The sequence below is a fragment of the Numida meleagris genome, chromosome 9, assembly GCF_002078875.1.
Source record: "Numida meleagris isolate 19003 breed g44 Domestic line chromosome 9, NumMel1.0, whole genome shotgun sequence".
Lineage (NCBI taxonomy): Eukaryota > Metazoa > Chordata > Aves > Galliformes > Numididae > Numida > Numida meleagris.
Genome location: NC_034417.1, coordinates 9220673 through 9232946, shown reverse-complemented (window position 1 = coordinate 9232946; position 12274 = coordinate 9220673). Strand labels below are relative to the sequence as shown.

Here is a 12274-nt window from a genome sequence, read left to right as displayed (position 1 = left end):
TTTAAACAGTAATCTGTTTTTTTTTCCCCCAACAGCACAACCCAGCTCTTCGAAGAACTTGATTGCTCTCATTATAACATTTCTGTTCTATCTTTTGTGCTGCCTCGGAACAGTACCATTTTCTTTATGCTTAAGAGAAGAAAGCTCAATTTTCTCCTGTTTTTTTGTGTCCTCCCCTCTCCACAACTCTTTATAGAAGTAATTATGACATTTTTAAGTACTTTGCATATGCAGAAAAGCAATCAAGAAAATTCATTTGACAAACTGGATTATAGACTGTCTGCCAGGAATTAAAGTGGTAACAGCTTTTCCAACAATTTCTCAATGAGCGTGTCTGTTAAACACTCACAGCACACCAAAATAATGCACTGGTTAGAAGAATTTTACATTTACCATTTAAATAAAGGAAACAAGCCTTGTGAAAGCTATATACTTCCTCTTTTCACACACAAAATTAAGTTATAAAGCTTAAAAAAAAAAAAAATTGAAAACAAGGTAAATCCCCATTTGGCGATTAGTTACAATCTTCAAAACCTCTATGCTCCCAGAAAATGAGCTGTCCCGAATACTTGATCATTTCTACAAGCTAAAAAAAGTTAAAGAGCGGTGTTACTTCTCAGACTGTAGTTCTTTGTAAGATTTAACTCATTTTCTCTTCGCTCCATCTTATTCCCAAGCAAGATAACCTACATACATACTCATCTCTCACTCTCTGCATCTATCCATCAACATAGAACTCTCTTCCAGTTGTGTGTAATGCATCCTCTTAGGCTGGATTGCTACAGAAATCTTTGATATCACCATTACTGCATATTTTCCCCCTCTCAACCACACACTTGCAGACCTGCTAGTTGTATGCCCACCAATGTTTTTCTTTCGCAGTGCAAAATCCCATCCCCCATGACATCCACAGGTAGACTGTGTACAGATGTATTTTGTGGGAATTCTTGAACTACTGCCAGTGAGGAGGCCTGGTGGCAGAGCTCTCCATTTGCATTAATTCACATTGGTTTTCTTTCTTAATTAACTGGAGAAGAATATTCAGAACGACCTGTGATGCATCAAAGGCAGGATGGGAGCCGTGTCCCTACCTGAAGTTGTCCAGCATTTCCTACTAGAGGAGGGAGTTGTAAAGCACAGCTTGGTAGAGCGTTGCAAAAATGACATTATGCTAAATTGTTGCATGGGGGGGAAAAATTCATAGCCTTTTTCAAATAAATGCTTCATCAACATTGCAGAGGTTACTAAGAGAAAATGAGAATGCTTTAACATGGACAAAATGCGTTTTCCTGAGAAAACCAGAGGCTTTCTTACTTTGGTGGAGAGACTCAGCATTTGAAAGGAGTGACAACATTTCTAACACGTCCTAATGAAAGAGAAAATTTTTTCACAAGAAAAAGAGAAGCTTGACTACTTTATAAGTATGTGAAATTCTCGGCAGAGATTTACAGTTTAACAGCTGTGTTCTCTGGAAATTTAGCATGTGTTCAACATATTTTATCTCACAGGCTCAGAGACATGGCAGTACTCTTCTCCCCCCCCCCTTTTTTTTTTTTAATTTGTTGAATGCAGAATGGCTTTGTCTACACAGGCAAAGAGCAGTTACAACTTTTTTCCTCCTAAATTCAAGCAATCTGGAGAAAGAATGGGTTTTTGCTGTGTGTTTTGTTTGTTTGTTTTTAAATGAGAGTGAAAGTTCACTAACTACCAGAATACAATAGGAGCAAGGAGGCCATACAGCAAACAAGCAAGGGTGTGTGGGAAGTGAAAGTGAGAGTAATGAAACCCTGAGAGCAGTGAACCTGTGTAGGAAGTGGGAACTAGGACTGAGAGGCTGTTAGGAGACATCAGTGACCAGGTAAGATGCCTTGGAATTGATGAACAAAACTAGCATGATGAGGGTGAACAATGGAAAAGTCTAGAATGAGAACCCAGTGTGTATGTGTATGTGGCACTGGAGACAAGCACATGCTTTGTGGATAATGCACCCAGCAGCCAGGATATGTATCTTGATGAATGGATTGGAATGCTCTTCCAGATCTGAGCGAGCTCCAGGATTGCTGGGATAAAGAGTAGAATATCAGTAGATCTTGCAAAGCATGTGCCATATCCTCCACTAATATAGTTCAAGCAGAATTGCCTATTTTCCTTAACACTTCATTATTTCTGGTGACACAGACTTGCGTGGTGATCCAAGGGTTCAAATCCTGCTTGGAGATCAAGGAAGAAGACAGAAACCTCTTTATCTTTTCTAAATAGACTGTAACACAAAATAACAAAATCAATATTTTAAAAATATTAATAGCATCATACATTCACAAACAGAGAGTGACCAGCCTGCTGATAGTTTCACCTTGCTTGTTCTTGTCTAACAAAGACTTACACAGCAACTCATTGAACAAAAAATGAGTTTGTATACAATGCTTGCATTGGTTGAGACTGAAGATGGAAGGAAGGTTCCACCAAGAAGTGCCTGGTGGAAGTTACTTGAGAGCATACAATTCTAACTCTGTATCTGCAACAGAAGTGAAAATATCACTCCATCCAGACTTAGCAGATATGATCAATAGTTGTGTTTTCCTCCATTTTTCCAGCAACCAAAATAGCAGCCCCAGTCTGTAGAAGCTACAATGCCCATGCCCACTGCGAGGGGCGCACCTCCAGGCATAGTGCCCATACAGCACCACAGCACACACAGCTCCTACACAGCATCAGTGGTACCACTGTTCTGAAAAACTCATTGAGTAGCTGAGAAGTACAGTAAGAACATAGATTTGACTGTAACAGTCTTGATTTAATAGCAGGGTAAGAAAAGGCAAAGAGGGAAGGGTGGCATGGCAAACAGGATGGGAAGTTCACAGTCACTGTGCAATTGAGAGCTCCAACTGGAGACTGTGCAGAAAACTTAAGTTTTAAAATGCTTTGGACACTTGAATTTATGACTAATGGTCATATCCTGAGATTTTTCACTTTGCAGTCTTCAGAAATAGTGCGTCTTTCTTCCCTCTTCTTTTACTTTGATTTATAATTTGGAAGATTTGTCTGGTTTTCTAGACACCGTTTACTGTAGTTCGCAATTCGATAATCCACATCACAGTTTGAGATGCAGATTTTTGTCCAATAAAACATTGCTTCCCAAGTCATAAACAACCTACTGCTTTCTGTCCTGCAAACGAGATGGGCATTAAGCACGTGGAGATCAATGATATCCGATTACTTCCAGTCAAGCTTAGAACTCATTTTATGACATGCAGCTCCAGCAGATGTACACTCTGCTGCAATTCCCACTGCAGTTCAGCCAAGGAGAACCACCTGAGGACAATCAGCATAACTGCAGCACGGCAGGGAAGCATTATGAACCAAGAGATAAACTGGTACGCATTCTCCAGCCCCTGGAGAATGAACACTGCCATTTTTAAAAGGGTCTCCAGCATTTTGACTCCACTTAGGTTTGAGTTAATCTAAAAACATAATGCCACAGCAGGAATTCTGCCTTAAAATACAAGATTAAGAGAGAGCACTTAAAATTAATTTTAAACTGTTGCAACTAGCAGCAGAGTTCAGTGAGAAATCGCCAGTATGTATGCTTAGTGAGTGGGAGAGGAGGTCAACCTGCTGCTGCCTGCAGCCCCTCAGGACCCAGCCAGCCTGATCTGAGCTGACCCAAGCCAGTCAGCTTTCTGGACTTCTGGTACACTGACCTGCAGCACCGGTGGTGAAGGCAGGCAGCAGCAGCGTGCTTGTCACCATGTGCCGACCATGCCCATCACCTCTGCTATGTGGGGAACTAAAGATCAGGGAAACAAAGCAGAACTTTGGAGACTCACGGGTGTCAAAGAACTCAGTTTTTGGAAAGTGACAGCCCACAATGTGCAGTCCCAAGAATACTTATAACCTAGGCATTCAGAAGCTGTACGTTGGCAGGGGCCTACAAATACAGCCCCTTTCCTCAGACTCATCCTTGAGCCCACAGAGGATGAAATAGCATTAGAACAGTAGCTGTTACACGCGCCATGTTGAACTAAGAGTGAACTGTCAAAGTTAACATTCAGATAAAAGCACAGACTGAGAGATATTTATTCTTTGCATCTTGACACGCTAAGACAAGCAATATGTACAAAAGATATCTGTTAAAATTAGCTCATGGCTCTTTTTGAACTTTGAAAATTTGCTCTCTCCCTTCTCAGACACTTGCCAAGCCCGGCCTGCCTGGCACACCGTGTGCCCTCAGCTCTCCCCAGATCCAACAAAGGCTCTCCCAGCCCCCTCCCATAGCTTCCCACACTTCCCAACAGCAAGTGCCCTAACCTGAACGTGCTAAAGTATTTAAAGACAAATTTACAAGGCAGAAGTAGACCAACAAACAGTTTGGAGCAAGCAGAGAATTCATCTCAGAACAATGGCTTTTTTTGGCTATTTTTGCTTCCGCAGTTAAACCATAATCAGAATACACGCAAGTATCAGTATACAAATAACTCTCTATCTGGGGGTCCTGAGAAGTTTCAGCAATTGCTTGTAGCTTGATGAATGTTTGTAATTCATCAGATTCTGTTTAAAAATGCAAAGCACGCCATGACATCAATGATGTTCTCTTTATCTTAACAAAGACGATTACACTTCATGTTCTCCTGACAGAACTACCATGTTTAAAAATATGTATTTCTTTTCTACAGTACAATGTTTAAAATGGCATGCTTGTATCTAAATCTACATTAACCATATTAACATCATATTTGAAGCAACACCATGCTCTGCTAATTATCCCAGAGAGCCTCAAAATCTTTACAGTATATTTACTGCATTGATATCTTCCCCACAAACTTACTGATCTTGTTTATATAATTTTGCAAATGACAAGATGTGTAGGATAACTATCTAAATGAACTAAAAACTGTGGCATGGACAGATCCTTCGAAGATTTGCAATTTGTAGCTGTCAATCTTCCTACAGCTGCTAGATAACAAAACAACAGTTCTTTTCTTCATGCAGACGAGCAAATTCAATGAACATTGGTAAGGGTTCTTTTGAAAAAGACAGAAATCTCTGGTTCTGCACAGTCTATTAAACCTTCTTAAAACAACACACGCATCCAAACTCCTTTCTGAGGGAAAGGGAAAAAATACGTAACACAGGAATCCTGCGCATTAAAGCACCACTTGAATTCCATAAGAACTGGTTTTGGTGTTTGCTAAATATTTTGGCAAAGCAGAAAAATACATGGCCAAGGAAGCGGGAGAGGGAGATGCCTTAAAAAGAGACTTGCAACTCGCATCTTTTCATAACTGAAGAACACACAATGGGAGTAGCAGGAACAATCACTAGGCACAGCCAAGATTCTCTATTTCACCTTCTTCCTTAACCAGGACCTGCCCGAAATGGACCAAGTTATTTTAACGTTTGGATGACAACGCAAACAGATAAAAGACCAACGTTGAGTGAATCCTATACATTCAAAGTTGAGAAAGGAATAAGGGCACTGCCCGCAGGATTTCAGTCATTTTTTCTCCCTAAGATGAGGGCAGGGATCGAACCATAGCTACAACCGCTGCTAATGATTGGGTTAGGGACCAACATCTACAACGATAGCAAAGGAAGGAATTTAATCAATAGAAAATCAATGAGGAAAGGGCAATAAAAATGGGAAATGAAAACAAATTGCTACAACAGCAAACACAGAATAATCTACTATGCTGATGACAGACAACGTAAACATGTTATTCCAGTAGAAAGCTCATGTTCTGCTTGATACATACTCCAAGCTTTCCTCTTCACAGAAATTTCGTGTCGCTTTCCGCGAGCACACCACGGGTTCTCCCTTTGAACCCAAACTCCGAGTCAGACCGAGGTGCGCGCGGCGCGCTCCTCCCGGGCCGAAGGACAGCAAGACAGGCAGGGGCGCCGGGTACCCGGGTGAACAGCCGGCATCACTTGATGCACGCGAGCAGCTCAGGGGCAGGAGTTGTAGCGGTTCTTACAACAGACATCTTTAGAATCACTGCTATCTGGCGCAGCCAAGAAACCCTGCTTTGTGCGAGCAGCGAACGAAGCGCCCGGGACACGGACCTGAAACGCGAAAGGGCATCGCGGGTGTCCGCGTGGGCTGAGTCCCCGAGCCGGCAGCGCGGCCGTACCTCGGCTGTGAGCGCAGCGTGCTCACGCCTTCCCAGAGCAAATGCGATCCGCGCACGCCCGTTTAGACTCTGAGATACCCGAGAAGTGCATCGCACCGTTAAAAAAAAATATACTAATAAAGCCCTCACTCCCCCAAGTAGAGGCAGCTGAGCGCGCAGCTGTCAGAATAGCGGCAAATAGGAACACCTGAGAGGAACGAGCAGCCCCGGCAGCGCCGAGCTCCCGCCGCCCAGCTCCCCGCCAGCCACGCAGCAGCGGCCGGCTCCGGCTGGGGCTCACGGCGGGGAGCCACCCCCGAGCCGCCCCGCTTCCCCCCTCTCCCCCGGCTCCCCCTCGCCGCGGCCCCGGGCGCAGCGAACAATGGGCGGGAGGCAGACCCGCCCCGTGCGGCGCCCGGCGCCCGGTTCCGGCGGGCGGGCGGGCGGCAGAAGGAGGCACTTACTGGGCTGCGGCAGGGCCGGGCAGAGCGCGGCTCCGGGCGCGGCTGGCGGCGCGGCAAACTCCGCGGTGCGGCTGGGCCCGCCCCGAGCGGCCGTTCCGCGCCCCGCCCCGCGCCGCCCCGCACCTGCCCGGCCCCGGGCCGCGCCGCTCCCTCCCGAGCGCTCCCGCCGCGTCGCTGGCGCTCCGGAGCGCCGTCTCTCTCTCCGCGCCCTCCTCCCCTCGCTCTCCTTCCCCCGTCCTTTGTCTCCCGCCGCCGGGCAGCCCCGTCCCCACGACTGTCGCTCGGCCCGGCGGCCGCCCCGGCCCCTCCCGCCCGGCTCCGGCGGGCGTCGCGGACGCTGCTCAGCGATCCACAAAGCGGCCGTTTGGCCGAGCTGCGGGGAAAGGTGTCAAGCAGAGATTTCCCCCCCCCTGAAAATAAATTGTTTTTACTTCGGCGGCCCGGCGAACTTTCCCGGTACCTGCGCGCAGCCGCTGCTCCTTCCCGGCTCCGCGGAACGCGCGGCGCGCTCCGGCCGCGAGCTGCCTCGTACAGAGCCGCAGCGGGAGGGGGCGGCGCGGGTCGAGCCCGGGGGGTCCGAGCGCACCTGGGAACGGCCCGGGCTGATTCCAGGGCGAGGGACGACACCTGTCGCTTTTTTTGGCTTTTTTTTTTTTTTTTTTGCCTTTTGTTTTTATTTGCCTATCGTTGCGATGATGACAGTTCAGAACGCTCCAGTTCTCATCCGACGTCAGAGGTGGTTGGCTTCCAGTTTGAACGTTGAAATAAAACGTGTAAGCGCGCTTTGTGCAGCTTGTTTTATGTCTATTGTTTTGCTGTTTCTGTTGTTCATTGTCCTGTCGTGTTTTGGGAGCTGAAACGCGATGTCCAGACTGAATCTCTTTGTTTCCTTTTCACCGAAGAAACAAGCAAGACCCTGAGTAAACACATGAGCTGGGTGCCCAAATCCAAGCTCAGAACCCAGGTATTTCCACTGGAAATACATGGAAACAAAAGCGTGCAGAAGAGGAAATATTTTGCAATTTATCTCTGTCGATCACAACTAAGGAGACAATCACATCCTTTTTTGGGTACAGATGTCTCTACAAAAGGGGAACGGGATTGCTGGAGAGGGAAATGATCCTTGTGCAGGGACGCATACGTCCCATGTTATTTGGCACTGAAGAACTTCCAGCAGAATCAAGTATTTCTCAGGTTCTGCAATGAGAGCGTGGCCTCATTCACGAGCAGGGGGACAGACTTCCTGACATCTCCTCCCAGTCCTCCTCCCCTTCCCTCTCCTCAGTGCCCTGCTGAAGGACAGCCTCTCCTCAGCCCCTCACGCTCTGTTTGGGAACTGTCTGCTAAAAATGTGTGCTCAGGCTCAGCCTGTCACTGTGTTCTCAGTTGCAGTGGGTGAATTGCTCCAGAACTGTTACTGTTTTACATTTTCTAGGTGACATCTTGTAAGTTCTCTAACCTCGTTTCTCTCTGCTCTGTCCTCGGCTCCGGGAACACACTCGCTGCTTGCCACTGCCCTGCAAGCAGATTGAATTTTCTTGTCACTGCTACCAGGAACCAGACCCAATGAGAAGGCCTGGTCTGCACAGCAGCTGCTCGTGTACACCTATTAACTCTCCTTCCTGGCCAGCTGCTTTGCTTTCCATGCTCAGTGCATTGGTGCAGGCTTCTTCCTCAGCCAAGCTGTGCTGGGTGGCCTGGTCCAGGCTGGGGCTGCCCTGTGCTGGGCATGGGCACTTCTGGCCTGTTCTGGTGTGTTCCACTGGGCTCTGGCAGTTTCCTTGCTGGGCCGTCTCAGGCACAGGTGGGCCCATTAGTGATGATGGAGGCAGCTCAGTGGAAATGTGTTGGAGAAAGGGCAGAACCCAGCACAGCTCTGAGGAGCAGGGAAAGGTGTGTGAGAAGTGTGGGGAAGTGGCAGTAGTGAGGGGCTCCGACAGCTGTTGTGTGACTGCAGCCCTGAACCTGTGCTCAGGAGGAGGTTGGTGGAGGAGATGGCTGCATAGGACTGAGCCTGGGCCTGGCAAAAGGGAATGGAGTGGAGAGGTGTTTCTTCTTGCCTTTGTTTCTCACCAGCAACTCCATTTTTAAATGTCAACAAATTAAATTAGTTTTCCCCAAATCAAGTCTGTTCCGCTCGTGATGTTAATTGGGAAGTGGTCTCCCTTCCTTTACAAGCTTTTCAATCTTGGTTCCTCCCCACCCTGCTGAGGAGGGCGGTGAGCACGGCGGGCTGGGAGCTGGCAGCGCCGGGGTCAGCCCTGCACATGGCTGGAGACAGTGGAGAGGAAATAGAGCCCCTCTCTGAGACCCACCGGCTCCAGCGCAGGCTGCACTATGAACTTCCATGTATTGTGATGGAACAACACTTCCAGAGAGGGGTCATTTTCTATCTGTTCTGCCATAGCCATCAGCCTCTTGGCTGCCATTCCTGCTGACTTTGCAGAAGGCTTTGAGGATACTGAGAAGACCTCTTTTGCTGAAATTCCCGTCTGGCAACAAATCATTCGCATTTCACTGCAGTGTACCATTGTGCGCCCATTGTCTGAACAGGGCACTTCAGCAGACTGTAGCACCTTAACACTTCCGATTACATTTTTTGTCTGCATGTGCTAGAGCAAGGTCAGCTTGTGTATTTGTATTCCACAGTCCCTCTGCAGAATTACACTGCGAGTCTGTGGGGTAGAATTCCCTTTTTACTGTCAATCACTGTACTCTTTGCACTTCCCTTACTGTCCCATAAATGATCTCAATTGAACATTCATTACTGGAAAATAGAAAGCTCCCCCCCCTCCTGCTTCTTCTTAATAATGTCTCTGTTTCAAGTTGTGAGCATGTGTCTGTCTTATAATATCAATGATTAAATTGCCTGGGATTTCTGCTTAGTTCCCTTTAAACAAAATCATAGATAAAAGCTGGGTGATTTATTTTTTCCATGCAGCAAATTCAACAAAAATGCAGTTTCGCTTATCTTCAAATAGTCGTGAATTATCTTTGCTGAATAGTTTTGGCTGAGTATTTTCAGGGTAAGATTCACAAATGTTGCAGAGAGGTTTTCACCAGTCTTTCTTTTTCCAGTACCCTAAAGGCTAGGGAAATGTTGAAACATGTGAGATCCAGGTCTCGTCCTGTCCTCTACCTGAGTGATTCAAATTCACTTTGAGAATCAATGAAATTGTAGGTTATTTGGGGGCACAAGAAGAAGGACGAGAATATTGTTTTCCTGTCAATACTGTTTCCACGTGTACAAAGAACAATAAGTGGAGCAGGAATTAGATCAGATTCTTCTCTTTGTTACGTGAGAACCAGTAGATCAGAGTTTTCTGCTCACGCTTTTCCATCAGCATTTGTTTCAGCATGGAGTTCAATAAGGCTGCAGCAAGAGAAACTGGAGGAGCCATGTTCCAAAGTCTCATGGATGGTACTCGTCTAGGACAGGAACATGGGTACAAATCACCAACAAGAAAGTGATCTGAGCTCAGTGCGTTAACATACAGCGGGGTATGGGATAAGACGGGGCCTCACAGTGCCTCCTGAATGTCACCCTCCCTTTCTTTCAGTTTTCTTTCAAGTACCTAAAGATGAAATATTGACCTGCCAATCTAATGGAATGTCTTGGTCAGTATGCAATAAAGTTCCGGGGCTTCTGGTGCCAACACGAAACCCTCCAAAAGAATCGTATGTAAAACCAACACCAAAAATCTGTTTATCAGCTGGTAGTAAGGGGGGTGCATGCTCCTTGAGATAAGGCCACGTCCCTGTATGTGCATGCACCTTTTCCGGAGCTTATTGTCAGCACTGCTAAAATACAGTTGCTGGAACCAGTTACAAGTTATCTCGTTCCAATGAACTGCTTGAATGCCAATGTAGAAGCGAGTTCTGCTATAAGTGACTATTCTAGGCACCATTTTCTCTTCAAATCATAGCAACAGATACCTCGAAAGCTGTTTCCTGCATGCACTCACCAGTCGTTTTTTCACTGAATGTGGAGAAGGTGCCTCACTCAGCTTAAACTTTTTCCTGGAGGGTATATATGACCACAGTTACTCATTTTTGAAGCTACTTTCCACAAGATGAAGAAAACTGCCAAGTGATGGGAGCTCTGGTGTAGTTCAATTTGAAATTGTTATTCCTGAATGCTAGCAAAGCAGGCAAAAGCCCCTGAGCATGATCATGAGTGAAGCTATTCTTCAGTGTTAAGTGGTTCTGAGTTAATGACAATCTGGCTTACCAAAGCCTTTGTCACCGCTGTTTGGAGGCAGATGCACTGTGCTCGTCTCAGAAGATGTAGCAATGCCTTTTCTTTCAAGACATGCCATTTCCCTCCACAACTGCTTTGTTAGGGATGCTGGAAGAGTGGATGACCTCTATTGTACTGGGATGCTGTAGTCCTCCCTCTTTCAGTGTGGAGTATTTTTGATGGTACTTGGTGAGCAAATTGCTCTTTTTCATCTTTCTCATGCAACACTGTTGCTCAGCAAGGCTTTCCTGCCTGTCAGCTGTTACAGACTCCAAGAGATTATGTTGCTTGTTTCATAGATTCCTTATTAACAACTTGTTTTTGCTTACCGCATTCGGAGTACATATGCGGTATATCACTGGCTTTCACCTACATTTCTCTAGTGTACTATTCGTAATATTATCAATATTTCTGGGGCTCATATTGCAGCTGGTCCTATGATTCAGCTGTAATTGAATCGGCTGGTGATCTAATATCTCGATTGCAAATATAGCTGCCTTTTTATTTTTTCTACAGAGCATGTAAATCAAGAGTTTGTGAAGCAGTTAAGGTCTTGTGGCAAATATTGGTTGCTCCCTGGAATTCCCAATATTCTCAAGCAGTATAGCTTTTTTTTTTTTTTTTTTTTTTTTTTTTCCCCTTTCTCTCTACTGGAAATATCCTGGGTTAGGCTTTCAGTCTCTGTCCCTGTCCTGGAATTTCTTTGCACGGCACTGACGTTGGTTTGTATTGCTTCACACATAAACCCCTAATTTTTGTTCTTCAGCTCTGTGCTAAAGGTTTGCTCAACTCTTCTTCAGCTGCATTTGGTGACTGGTACAAGCTGCCAAAAGTGTGCCGTTGGACTTTGCTAGCTGACACATTTTTTTCTGTAATATTCCCAGATTCTTTTGTCAGTTGTCTACACATTTGTACTTTATATTAAAAAATACACTTTTTTTCTATCAACTTTGTATCTCTCAGATTACGCTCCAATTTTTGTATTCCAATCACACCGATGATTTGATGCGTATCAGTAACTGAATTCTGTCTTACACCTTTTACTGAGAATTTGTTTCAGAATATACAAAGGCAAACAACACAATCTGCTACACTTACCTGATATTTTAAAGCAATCACAGTCAAAATAACATCTATTTGTTTTAGTTATTGCTATTATGGAACAGTTCATGAAAGTATATACTTTGTAAAGTAAAGCAGGAATTAGGGGGATGTTGTAATGTATAGTGTACTATATACAGGGTGTTAGAGTACCTTGTACAGCAGGAAATTGAGCCCTATTTTCTGTACAGACTTTGAATCCATGAAACACTTCCTGCTGGCAAGAATACCAATATTTTTTCACAATCTTTCAAAGTTTGTTACAGCTCAACTCATGTAAACATGATATGTATTTTTAAAAAGGCACATCACAAGGTTGTCCACTTCCAAGAAGGTGGTGATTCAACTGCTGGGTGCAT

The 12274-nt window shown here is 45.5% G+C and overlaps 1 protein-coding gene across 3 annotated transcripts in view; it reads right to left on the bottom strand.

Moving 5' to 3' along the window:
* SEMA6D (semaphorin 6D) overlaps positions 1–12274 on the bottom strand; it is a 255143-nt gene that overhangs the window by 209635 nt on the left and 33234 nt on the right. Inside the window, exon 1 of one of the 3 annotated variants that reach the window (XM_021407280.1) lies at positions 6575–6590. The exons of the other annotated variants lie outside the window; for them this stretch is intronic. The gene's annotated coding sequence lies outside the window, so the exon portion shown is untranslated. Of the gene's footprint in view, positions 1–6574; positions 6591–12274 lie in introns of those variants that run through there. 3 annotated transcript variants of the gene reach the window in all.